The sequence below is a fragment of the Diadema antillarum genome, unplaced genomic scaffold (assembly GCF_040938485.1).
Source record: "Diadema antillarum isolate AM-2024a unplaced genomic scaffold, OU_Dant_1.0 seq00001370_RagTag, whole genome shotgun sequence".
In the NCBI taxonomy this organism is placed as follows: Eukaryota; Metazoa; Echinodermata; class Echinoidea; order Diadematoida; family Diadematidae; genus Diadema; species Diadema antillarum.
In genome coordinates this window covers 392,415-406,402 of record NW_027272131.1, presented here as the reverse complement: position 1 = coordinate 406,402, position 13,988 = coordinate 392,415, and the positions used below count along the sequence as shown (strand labels likewise).

Genomic DNA, 13,988 nt, shown 5'->3' with positions numbered 1-13,988 from the left:
GTCGATCCATTATTTAATTCGTATTATCGTTGTTGTTTTTCTTTTTTTAAATCCCAACTCACGCTAACCGCATGGTCAAATAACGATTTGTTTTTTTTTTTCCCCAGGACACAGCGGCTGCCCCTCCCCCTTTTCTGACTACTAGTATTCCATAGTCTGTGTTGAGTGTCATGACCTTTTTCCATGAACGGTCATACAGTATGATAATTACCTACTATAGAAACCCTTATCAATCGAATGTTTAACAACTCTTCATTGCTACTTTTTTTTAATAGTCTCAGAATTCTAGAAAGCTGATGGTAGATAAATACTCCATCATAAGATGTCGTGCATTGTCCATACCATACTTACCGCTAATGCAATCAATGACATTTTTTCTCTCTCTTCTTCTTTTAAAACAACAACAACAGCAACAATCAATGGCTATAGACCAATTGACAGATAGACAAGCTGGTATGTGGGCTAATTTATTGATCACGGAACAAAATTGAATATTAGATTGATTGGTTTCAGATTTTCTTTTGTATGATAAACAATGTCTGTTTGTCTAACTCTTTGTGCGTGTGTGTGTTGTTGTTTGTCAGATTTCTTAAGATGTAAAGGCAATCTATGACGATTAATTCTCACCTACATTCCAAGTCACTCATTAAGGTGCCCCGGACTAAAGAAAGTAAACATTGGATCTTTCTCGTACAATATCATGCCTATCTTTATTTTGGGAGTGCAAATACAAGTGAGTGTGAACGTGTGAATGTGTGTGTGTGTCTCTGTGTGTGTGTTTTGTACTTGCGTTTGTTAGTTCTTTTAGAGTTTTGAATTCCAGCGGAAGCGATCCTCCCTCTTAACCAGAAGCCATTTTGAGGATACTTTAAAGGGGTGGTATAGTTTGGCTGAGATGGGGATCCAGGTTTCAACTGTTCGTGAGACAATTAGAAATTATTTATATGAAATATTAAGGTACATACAATTCTAAGAGGAATTAAAAGGTCATTTGATGTAAAGCATTTTTGAAATGGGTGAGATATCCAAAAACAAAGTAAAACATATTGGTCCTAATAAAAGGTGGGTCCCATCTGCACCCTGCATTAGGATCTCTCTTTTGGATATCTAAGCCATTTCAACACCGATTTTCATCAATTAAACTTTGAATTTCTCTTAGAATTGTAAGCTCTTTTATATATCATATAAGTGGTTACTAACTATCTCGTAAAAAGTTAAAATCTCAATCCCCATCTCAACCATAACAATACCACCTCTTTGAGTAACAAAATTGTAAATGTAGAATGACATAGTTGAGATACAATTTCTTCCCCACCTATGTCCTGGGTTCAAACCCCGGGGTCCTGACGGGATAGTTTCTAGTTGCCATGGGAACGTATCTTCATCACTGCGATTATTTACTGTGACAAGATTATTGAGGGCTTCTGAGCTTGTTCTTTTCACACTCAAATTGCAACCAGTCGATGTAATGTGTGTCAGATTAAACCCACGTCACGCTTTCCAGTATTTTCTTCATATTCTTATGTTTTCACCACAATCTATTTATGCAGTTGATTCCTACGGTCACAATGTCCCTGGAATAAATAAATGGAATCTCAAAGCAAGGTAAAACGGGACAGACATTCGGGTTTGTTTGTTTTGTTTTTTTTTTTTTGGTTTTTTTTTTTGAAAAAAAAAAAGTTGATGACGAGAATTCTTCGTGGTCACATTTTTCAGTGCGAAGCAAATTAAGGTGGGAAAGAGTTTCGCGCCAAAAATCCGAACGATACCTTCAGGATTTCACGGGGTCAGAATAACAGTTTCCCTTTCACAGGACTCATTTCAGCATTGTCCTTTTCCCCCCTGTTTTATATTTTCCGGGCCTGCAAAACTCTTTCGCCCTGGGACATGATTGATCGGAATGTTATTCAATCTGGGAGAGCCCAACGGCGAAACATGATGAGGGGAACATGAATGATCATGAATGATGCATCATCGACGCCTGGACTGCAGTTTTCGTATCCGCTTGTGACGAACCGTCTTCGCGTAGCCGACTAATGTAACAGGCCAAATATGATGAAACGACAACGGCACATGCTAAGCAGTGCTAAAGGGTGGGGGGGAGGGGTGTAATGTCTGGTATCATTTATGCAGAGAAAAACAACAGTATGAAAAGCACCAACGAGTGCCGTAAGAGACACGCTGCGTGTTAGGTGAGAATGCATAAAATGCGTTGCATTAGTGTTGCCGTCTATATATGCCCCTCTTTACATCATCCCCGAGATATCATGTGCGAGAAAAGAAACGGATTTGGCGGCACTCGGTACGAGAATGTAGTCGCAATTACCGGAGAGTGGCCAGACGGACCAGTGGTTGCTCTCTGCGGCGCCGCTAGGCGGTCGATATGGCATTAATCCCACCCCACATCCTAGACTGTTGCGTCTCCAATATAACCTCAAACAAGTGTGAAAGGCATAAATCATGAAACAATACTCTGGTGGGTCTCGACATCATGCAAACGTGTGAGAAAAAATACACCATCGTCACCGGTACATTCCAAATACTTATGGTATATGCTCTCTGCTTCCAATATTCAGAGAGGAGTCGGTCTACTCCTACAGTGCACTAATTGCTTTAAATGAATGGCAAGGGGTCCTCTTCAATCAGCCGGAGCAATGATGATGTTTGGTTACAATTCCAATCTTTAAAGAATAATGTGATATCTATACGAGACCTGTTCATGATGAATTGCATACTTAGGTTGGTCCACCAGAGATAGTCCCTTTCAAGGGGTGTAGAAATGAGCAAATGTCCTAAAAAACTAGTTTTCCTCTTATCTACTGAAGATAGCACAGTAATATCCTTGTACGTTCGGGGACAATAAACCAGTTCGGAGATAGCTCATGTGCTCATGGGTATACTATAAATGGCCTTTTTTTTCTCAGTTAGTTAGGCACTTCACTCGATTCAAAGCGACGTAATACATCAGCTTGCTCAACATAGCAATTCATGAAATTCGTATTCAAACAAAGAATGAACCTGCATCGACCAGGTGACTGGAATGGTTCGTCAATCAACACTCGGGGAAGCATTTGTTTCATTGTTTGTGTTGAATGCGTTAACAAACTTTTTAATTTAACATTGCCAAAAAGTAATACCAGGCTTGCTGTCGGGTGGATGTTCTGGCAAGCACCATCAATAAGAATTACATGAATAAGTATAACGTCACAGATGCTTATCTCAGTGAATTTAAAAACCAACATATCTCTCAGTACAAATGACTTTTTTCTGCTCATGCGCAAACAGGAACCCCGGAACTGGTTTACAAGTATTCGAGTGCACAAAGCACGGGGTTACGAACATTGCACAATGTATGGAGGAAGAGATTGAATAGAGTTCTCCTTAAAGACTGGGACGGTCGGGGCTCAGAGAACATCACACCCGGTGACATGTATTACACTCTGCCATATACGTGTATAGTGGTCCTTTTGACACATTTGGTCAGCGCTTCAGAGGATTTGTTTTCTCATAAAACAGCTTGCGCCCAGCGCGAGGTTCCTTAAAGCTAACACTAGGGCCCTCGAAAGTACCGGGTATAACACCATTCGGTCCACACGTTTCGTGAAATTCACCTCGACCGATAATCGGCGTCTACGACGTCACGGGTGTCCCCGTAGCATTCTTCGTTACACTCATTCGATCGCCGCCCTATGCCCACTCGTTCCCGTTTTTAACGCTCGATGTCAGACAACTTTACCACGACAGGGATACGGACGAGACTCACTGGTTGATACATCACTACAACCGTAGTCGTCAATGGCTTGTCAAAGTGATGTTACTGGTGAAACGAAATCGCAACTCGGACTCTTCGCTTTTATTCATATTTTTGTTTCCGGTAACAAATGTCATAACCAATATGCACCATTCCTCTACCGTGTGCTCTACATAATACAAGAAATATGGATGTAATTATGGCTTGACATCATAACGATCAAGATTAAGCACACACGAATACCATGGAAACACACATCTGTACAAGAGAGTCGCATGAATAGTAACAGTAGGTGGCTAAAAACATGTCAGATCACTGTACCTTTTTTTGTCCGTATAATTTTTGCCTCCTACGCTCCGGGTGTCCTTAAACTTAATAGCTCGAAGAGATCACCGATGGCTCTGTGATAAAATGAAACACAAAGGCAGGTGAAAACGATGAGATATGTGTCAGATAAGATTCAGAATGGAAGGGTAACATGCATTTTACAGACTGCGGTTCTGAAACTGAGAACGAACTATAAGAATAATCTATTTCAATGCAAAGGTTTGTGTCCTTTCCCATCTTTTTGTGCTTCGCCACTTATCTTGAGCCTCTCTCCCTGACCCATTCCATAATTATCCCCAACCTATATAGACCTGTTCGGTGTGGGTGCTGGGTTTTTTTTTTTTTTTTTGTATGCCGTTGTATATTTGGGGGCTTCAGTACGCCTAGAAACAGGTGAGTTATGCACAGACAGGACAATCTACCTAACTCATTGCATAACCCATTTAATCATCTGCTCTTACGGGGTTTTTGTAAGCCCCGAGACGTGGCAGACATTAGTTACAGCGCTTTGAAATCGAATAGGTCTAGACCCAAATGTCTGTCTCTAAATGCAATGTAAATATCGAAAGTTTTACTGAATTGCTAAGTAATGCGATTGCCTTATCAATGGCATGGTTGCATGAGGAGTGGGAAATGCTGATTAAATCTATGTTCGTCCGGCATGTTAATTAGCTGCAAAGCAATAAAATGACTGTCCGGAATGAGTATTCTCGACTACAGTTTCCGTAAACAAGCATTAATAAGGGTCCTTTCATTCAGCTCTCTTCCGTAATTAAAGGAATCACACATCTTGTCTGGTCATGGTAGTGCACAATATAATGAATACTTTCCATCCCATGGGTGTTTCCGTTCCTATTTGCAATTACCTTAGGACAGCTACAATATAAAAAAAAAGAAAACAAGAAACGAAGAAGTCAACCCGCTGTAACTATCAGAGTATGTCAAACCTGCATGATACTTTACAATCTAACGCAGATCTCTCTTTTCATTCCAGGTAGTCAACCACACTCTTGCATAAAACAGTAAAGATTTTGATTGGCTCTTTTATTGACTAAAGAATGCATGGTCTCGTCAACATTGATGTCATCTTCTTTTAAAGGCAATAATAGTGCTCTGCTAACACATGACTTTCTGCTTAATTTAGAAGAAGCGCGATATCACCTCCAGCGCTCAGCTGAAATGACATGGAATTAATAGATTGTTGTTTTTGTCCTGACCACACGTCGATGTAGACAGTTTTGCTTCTAGCTGGTACATCTTATGTCAGTGTTTGAAATGACATCTGCAGAGAAAAGTGAAATAATAAGTGTTGTAATATAGCGGCAGCAACTTTCCCCTTTTTTTTTCGTTCAATTGGGGTTCAAAAGGGTAGTTTTGATCGCTTTGATATCGAACGATAACTTCTCCCAGCATTGACGAATATGCATTGCCAGCGGTGATCCGAAAGTTCCCCGCCAAAAAGTGGGTGCGCATGGGAAAAATGAATAAGGACTCGTGATATAACGACGCATTTATGGGAAAACGAAGGGAAATACTTGACTTGTCCATATTCGGCTGATGGCTCTCACTCTTACGGCATGAAAAGTAATACCTGTTTTCGGGTGTCCATTTCACCTCACTGGCTGACAGCTCGTGGAAACAGGCCACATTAAATAATATGTGCCAAAATAGACGGTAAATAAGTGTCTTAGAGGCATTTTTTTCTTTTAAAGAGACAATTTATATTCGCTAAACGCCAGCCAGGAGCCGTAGGCGTCTTCAGCGCTCATGAGATGAATTAGTCCCCGCCACGACACGTTGTGACGCAGGGATATTGGGCGCTAAGAAAAAAAAATACCTTGATTCCGACAATAACTGGCGAAGGGGTGGAAAGTCTCCTCTTTATTTACGTATTCAATGCGGGCCTATATATGTATATAGCTATCAGCAATCAAAAAAAAATGGTGCTCTTCGAGAAAGAAGGGCAAGCCAATTTCCTTCCTTAACTGAAAATTTCGAACACATTCGCACATGTCTGAATGAAAATAAATGCATGATTATCTTTGTGCACATTAGTATGTATGTGTGTGTGTGAATATCAATAAGTTCCGTCTCGCTTGCGGGGATACAAACACATGAACTTTATATACACAATAGGTAAATGAAAAACATGACGTGCGAAATTGCGTAAATTACGAAGTTTCTCGAGGGTGAGGGAATAATGATGAACATATTACAATAAAATGCGTTTGTCTGATAAGGTTTGTAACAGCTTTCACACGTGAGTTCTAATTTTGGAAAATTTTCTCTTCAGCCAGTCAATCGTAAAAGCGGCTGTGCGGGCAGAGGGCAAGAGACAAAACTCGCATATTTCGGAATGAATGCGAGTGGTTTGTTTGCTTGTTTTTTGTTTCTGTGTTTCTTTATTCGCGGCTTTATGCTTGATGGTCGGAAGGTGATGAAATCTACCCTCGGCAGAGGTGAACTGATTACCTTTTGCACTTTGCATCACGCTGTCTGAAAACACAACATACAACGCCGCGCATATGATACTTCCAATTAAATCGACCATGCCAAGGATTGCATCAAGTTTATCCCTCTTGATCATGTTGTTATGTGCTGCGACGTTATCGTTAATTGGCAAATCTTTTTTAACAGTCTTTTTGAACCAGGAGAATAGATTCCACCTCCACTTCCTTCGAGAATTTACAGTTGAAATGTACACAAACCTCTAAATATACTTTAACTTTGATATCCAAACAAATTAGTTGTATACCCCTGCCAGCAAATCACTGTGGTCTTAAATCACTCAAGCGACGTCGATATTTACTGGGAAAATGGGCTGTAGTTGGTAAATCATCGATAAAATACATAATCTGGGTAATAATTTTTCTATGTGAGCCAATTGTAGGGCTAATGAAGTTTCGTGTGCGATTATAATCAATTATTAATGAAAACAAGCGAAAAGCTAATAATTCTATAAGTTTCCTATCAAACGTCTGATTTCGATGGGATTTTTATCTTTCTGTTCATTTGACCTTGCTCTAATTCCTTCAGTCAACTTGGATTGTAGCAGTGAATTGTACCCTTACTATGGTCGTACAACTTCGACGAGACCATTAATGTTTACACATTGCCAAACATCTCCGCAGCGAAGCAAGTCAAGCAAGATACAAACAACAACAAAATGGGTCACAATTGATGGGTGTCCATACCCTCTCTTTCGCCCCATTTTTAAAGTATCGAGCGCTTAATTGAGCACCAAACACTCCTCCAGGTTCGATGGCGTCGTTTTAACGCACACACCTGTCAAGATATTCATGAATGGGGAGAAATTTGACCCGCAGTAGGTAGCGCGGGGACTTTCTGTCGTTCCACACATTAACGCCCATCGCCATCTCCCGGAAAAAAAAAATGGCGTAAACAAAAAAGAGGTTGGCTCCGGGAAAAACAAAAATTAACCAAGAGAAAAACAACGCCGTGATGTCACTTCATACCTGCACAAACACGTGAATACGTCAGATCAAACTTGTATGTTTTTGAAGACGCACTGGAGATCAACAATTTCGTAACGTGTAAAGGAGTAAAACGGAAATAAACACTTTGACCTCGTACTGTACAGAGCCATTGCTTCCTATAATTCGGTTCACAGTGCATGTATTTGTGGTTGCAGTGACAATTTGGAGAGCACCTTTGTACCATGTTATCAAAGGCACTCGATATCGAAATCATAGTACGACAACAAAGATGCGTGTAGATATTGATGATTCTTTCTGGTCACGTGAGGTTTAAAAGGCCTTAATCAGGACTGTCGCTCATCCCCTGCACAATCATGGCGAAAATTGCATCCCAACACGTTCCAAGAATCAGAGCACATCGCAAGGAATACCATTATTCTTGATTATCTACTGATTGGCATACAATGGGCTGTTAAATAATAATGTGCACGAAGAAGGTAATCATAAGACCATCCTGAGCTCACCACATCAGTTCATTAGATAGCAATACACAAAGTGTTAACAGATAAAGCAGATGCGTGTTTCCCATTTCAAACCATCAAAAATTCATGGTGTTTAGAATGTTAATCTAAACCATTTTTTCCCCTCACTTCAGGGCGTGATGAGATCTACAGTCAAGTGTGATCAAAAGATTTGATGTAATTTTGTAGCCATGTCAATTCCGCTTTGTGTTATGGTTGTATAATAAAGAAAAGATCTTGTTAGTTTCTTGAGAACTGCCCTTCACTTTCATTCTCAGATGTGGACTTAGTACGAGTGTTGCAATTTCATGCTTGAGTAGACACTGACAAAGGATGTGCATATTTGTTTTGTTTGTTTGATTTAATTTCGTATTTATGTTCTTTTTTTAAATACATTTACAAATGGACACAAGAGTAGGCAAGAAGAAAAAAAAACTCAATTCAATGAAGGATAAATTCTGCAACAACAGTGCGCATGATAACATTACATGTAGGAAAGTAGCAATAGCGGAAAATAAACAGTGAAAAAACACACGGTATGGACAACGTCGTAATACAATCTCAGAGCTTCACATAAATATTGGGCTCACCTAAACATTTACTTTACTATTTCGTTACCTTCACATTTGAACAACTGCGATACTCATTTAACCCTGTTCTTTACATTTCGCCTATCATGTTAAATGAGCGTCATATCTGACAGAAAACAAACAAACAAATACAAAGCTAGCAAATTTGACACTTTTGATATATATTTTTTCATTTGAAAACGTGTGAAAATCTTCGCTACATACATACTACTTGCTTGCGGTGTACCGAAGGTTACCAATTTATATCAATTTTGCAGGGATATAAGTCCGATTTTAGTGATTTGCAAGCTGTCTGTTTTTGCTCCGTTTTCGTATGAAGTTAAAACACAAAGCTTTTTGCAGAATACAGCGAGTATATAGTAACAGATCCTTATCCACGTTGACATAATTATGAACAGGTAATGCGCCCTAATAACGCCGTAAATGTCGACCTCTCGCTGTCTCATTGTAAGGTGATGTTATTTCTCGTTAGCGGGTTCTATTCGTCCAGCTGCACGGATTAGCGGAGAAATTGTCGCGCATTTAGGCATTTTTTCCATAATAGCAGCGGCTTAATGCCTTCTGTAATGAGCTCTCCAGATTGCAAATCAAACGTGTGCCACAGCAACCAGTCTGCCAATGTGAAGGGTACAACAAATATTGACATGGACTCAAACGGGAGACCGGTCCCACGTGCCTTCAGAATTGGTCGCAACCCCTCTTGAGAACATCACGGCATGAATGATGGTCTCTCCAAAAGTGCATGCGTCTCAAACGGAATAAATCGATATAAAGTGATTATGTTAAAGTTCAGCCACTTTCATCGCCACACATTTTTTTTAAAGCATACGTGAGGGAGGAGACAAAGCCTTTAGAAGAAGGAAGAAAGAATCGAAGTGAATCTAGTTTTTCGTAAGTGGTAATTACTATCGTTTTGTATTGTCTTGGTTGTTCATCTATTGAATCGATGTAATTGATGTGTTTGTTACTGGATGATGTTTTGCTGGCATCAGCAGCCATGCAAATGGCGAACCCTGCCATTGCATCACTCTCTTTTCACCATAAAGAAGTCCCCTAACTATCGTTCTGCACAAGTGATCGCATAATTGTCTTTGTTTGCGTAGGCATTGAAATCATAGTTCAGTTTATCTTATTGATCAGACGCAATTGATAGTTGACAGTTATGACCAGTAATTGATTCAGGCGACATTTTCAGCCGACAATACGAATACAGGCTGAGACAAGCGTTCGATCACAACTCAGATCAAGCAAGAATATTGTGCCTGCAGTACAACGTGTATTCACAAAAAGGTGTAAACATAATACGTAACTGTAGAGGCAAGGGCAATCTCCCTGACAGTTCGTTGACCTCAAGAGAATTGGAGTCATCATGAGAATCCGAACAAGAAACAAAAACTGAAGTTGAAATAATGGTATGGGTATATATACAGATATTGGATGTTAAGTAGAGCTAGAATCATAGCTATAGGTTGATTTTTTTCCACAATTTTCGAGATGTGATGAGTGCGTACAATTACCTTTCTGCAAGTGGCGGCATGTTGGCGATGGCAAGTTTGGCGCTGTGCAATATGAATGTCACCCAAACCGGACACCAGATCTATATTCTCTCTACGCCCTGTAGGCCAATGCCCATCTCTCCTCTACGAGCGAACCGAGCGCAAGTGATCTAATATAGCGGCTCTAAGTAATTAAAATAAGAACCGACCGCGGGCAAACAGGTGTTCTTATATCTTGCCAATTAAACTGAAACGGATAATGCTATCCTTGCCTCCGCGGAATCAGAAAACTCTTTTCAGAGGTAGAAGCATAGGAGAGGATTTGAAGCAAGCCCTACGTAAATAGTACTTTCACAGCAAAAACAAAGGACCAAAGTGTACAAAAAGCACACAGGTTTCTTGTACTTTTGTGCGGGATCCGTCATAATTGCGTCGTATTTCAGGCGTACCACGCGGAGCTTTCTGCGGCCTCCACCCAGCATTAACATCCAGACTCTGTCATCCCAAGTATTCCCTTCTATTCCTTTCACTTTGATCCTATTAGAAACGAGATTCATTTTCTCTTCTGAAGGGCTCGAGATTAATGTGGCAATTCGGGTAACGAATGGGAGAACGTAAATGCACCGGGCTTATCCCCCGAAGTATCCACCAAACTCCCGGTAAGGACACAGTCGCGACACGGATATGCTGATATCCAAGAAAAGATTTCTCTGTTACCAACATATATATAAAAAAGATAGCGGTGAGTAATGACATTTGTTGAGTTATCACTGCACTTTTAAACAGGGAAGATGTAAAGAGAGCAGCTCAGCAGAAAACCCCTAGGAAAACGCGGGAGAATCCCTTGATTTGACTCGATAACATGAGGTTGACGAAGTTCGTTAAAGATCAGTATTTTTGACCAGGATACTTCAATACCTCCTGTATGAAACCCAAACAACTTCTCTTCCTGGGCAAAAATTGTTTTGTTGGGCAAAAATTCGATATCCAGTTCGACTGTGATACTGAAAGAGATTATGATGCATACTCTTTCCTATACGCAATATTTTCCTCTAACTTCACGAATATGTCTTTTGAGGGTTACTTGCAAACATACTGAACTACATCCAAGAAATTTAAAGGTTGCCACAGAGCCATTTTCACTTTGCTCATTATTCTTATTTCAACGTGGTCACAGTATCTGAAGGCAAAGACAGACAACGTCATATTTTGATTCTCGACGGAATTCTTCCACGTCATTGCAGTCACCTTGAAGTCTTCGAGAAATATCAACGTTTCTGTCGCTCTAACTCTAGCAAAACAAAAAATCGCATAAATAAAAACATGAACATATTTTGACACCTGGAAATAATCACATTCAACATATAGTACTATTCTGAATAAATATGTTCCTTTTGCTAGACGAAATAAATTAACATAATTATTTGGTTGTATGCTCTGTCTTCATTTTTGATGATTTTATTTTGTATCCAATCAGTTGCTGTATTTCTCAGTTATTGGGTCTTCGATAGTTTCCTGAGGAAGTGTGATCTTTATCAAGAAGTTGGTTGCTACCTTTACTAGTACTGTCGCAACTTTGCCAATTATTGTGTCAAACCTCCCCGTAAAAAAAAAAAAAAAGTTTCAAAAACACATAATGATTGAAATATAGGTATAGAACGCGGGGTACAAGTTGAACATAGGGATAATTCATGAATCAATATCAACGTGTTCCTCGTACGTCGGAGATGCTGAGTAATCTCGAGTGGTTCTCTGGGATTCATTCGAGATGTGCTGTGCCATCTCCCCGCCCAGCCTGGCCGCATCTCAAGTAGGGTACTTCCCCTTTGCAATCGACCTTGGCAGGGAGCAGTTGCGCAGACGATGAAAACTCGCGCCATTCGGAAGTTTGCTCAGTACTCACAAAGTGATCGAGGCTCGCATGCCATGCGCAAATTTTGGAAACCTAAACAGACCAAGACGGAGGCGCAGGATGGGACGATCTTGGAATTTCTGAGATGTATTCGATCGCGACAAAAAAAAGGACAAATAATACAAAAATGCAACAACAACAACAACAAAGACGAGAAGAGAAGTATTCCTGAGTTTGCGCAGTCCGCTTAACTTATTACGAATTTAATTGGTATTCACCGGCACGTTACGATAGCAACCACTTGATGTGACATACGGTGCATTCTTATAAGGACACCACGTACATTCTCTCGCACAGGGTCATCACTGATGAAAATTTGTCGGATGAGAGACCAGGGCTGGAAGTCAACTGAAGTACGGACCGTCCGAACCTTCAGCTGCAGGGATTTCTGGGTATTTTGGATTAAACTTGATTTTAAAAGGATTGATGCCTCGGACTTTTCTTGCCTTTCAAAGACGATGGCCGGACTTCACATAAAGACATATTTAATCAATATCACGGATTATGGGAATTTTGCTTGCCTGAACGGGCGTGACACAGAACAACAGAAAATCCCATGATTAACGCACGTTAAACGCATGTGTTATGTACGCCTGATTCGCATTTGTTTTGGCCCATCAAAATGTGAAGCCATGGATTTGTCTTACATTACGTCTGTGATTTCGAACTGCATGAGTCTGCAAGAAATACCCAACGGTTTGAATAAATTGAACATTTTCACAAGAAACAACATGACTGATATATATATATATATATATATATATATATATATCCTCTTGCCATGATGGCATATAGAAACAAGAATGATGATTTGAAATATATGGCGTATAACCATTCTCTGCACACAACCGACTTCGACTTTGTACATCGATTGGGATTTAGAATGTATTTCGTTACGTCATCACGTCTAACACGCGCGCTTTGCGGAACAGAGCCCAAGGTCTGCCACGTCGAGGTCTCTCTGTATGTGTGTCTTCTAAGATTCCCCGCCAGGTCTTACGGTGACGGCGACGCGGAATGCGAATGCGGGCAGGCGGGCAAAACCTTGAAAGTAGATCCGCCTTGCAAATCGAATGACGGCGATCGCTTTCGCAGGGCATTCCGCAGTGCCGGTAGAGCTGGCAAGGTTTAGGATGGCGATGGCGAAGACGGGTGACTAATGGCTGTTATCCATGGCGCCACCAATCGAGAAGGAAATTAAGACAAATTGTCATCAATTCCTTCCGGGATTTCCATCACTTATTCCATTGACTTTCGGCAACAGACTAGAGTTGACTTGTACAATTGTGTATTTGCCGTCGCTTGATAAGTTTCGAAAATACACAGTGCATGGTTTTCTGCTTGCGCCTAGTGGTATGAATTTGGAATAATTTTTGCAGAGGTGGCTCAAGGCATTCTTCGATGATCAGACTGGTATGATGCGATGAGGGGATTTGATAAGTGGTGATTAGCTTTGATTACGTTCGATTCATCCAATCGAGACGGATCAACACCTGCGATTCTTTCCTCACTCTTCCGAGCACAAGTCCTTCTTATATCTATTCCTTCTTTTCGTATCCCCTTGTTCTTCTCCTGCTCTTTCTCATTTTCCTCCTCTTCCTCCTCCTTTTTCGTTTCCTTCCCTAGGTGCTATCACGGAGCTCCATAGGTGTCTGAGCATTGACGTAATGAACAACAAACGCTGAAGGCCTCGATCACTTGGTTTAAAAAAACACACAGCCGTTATTACAGTCACCTAGAATGCAGCAATACAATCGAACATGTATACACGGGAGATACGAAAAAACCAACAACAATAACGAAATCCGACAGTTTAGGGTCCCTTTTTACCTTCAGACGAACTCGTGTCTGCTACGACAATATTCCTGTCAAGAAGCATTACTGAGATTACACTAAATGACAAGGAGCATGCATTACTGACTTACAAAATGGGGTCTTAATCAACCGTGGACGT

The 13,988-nt window shown here is 40.5% G+C and overlaps 1 long non-coding RNA gene across 1 annotated transcript in view; it reads right to left on the bottom strand.

The window, feature by feature from the left end:
• LOC139708734 (uncharacterized) overlaps positions 1-13,988 on the bottom strand; it is a 47,847-nt gene that overhangs the window by 21,334 nt on the left and 12,525 nt on the right. Inside the window, exon 2 of the long non-coding RNA XR_011709383.1 lies at positions 4,073-4,152. This is a non-coding gene — a long non-coding RNA (uncharacterized lncRNA). The remainder of the gene's footprint in view (positions 1-4,072; positions 4,153-13,988) is intronic.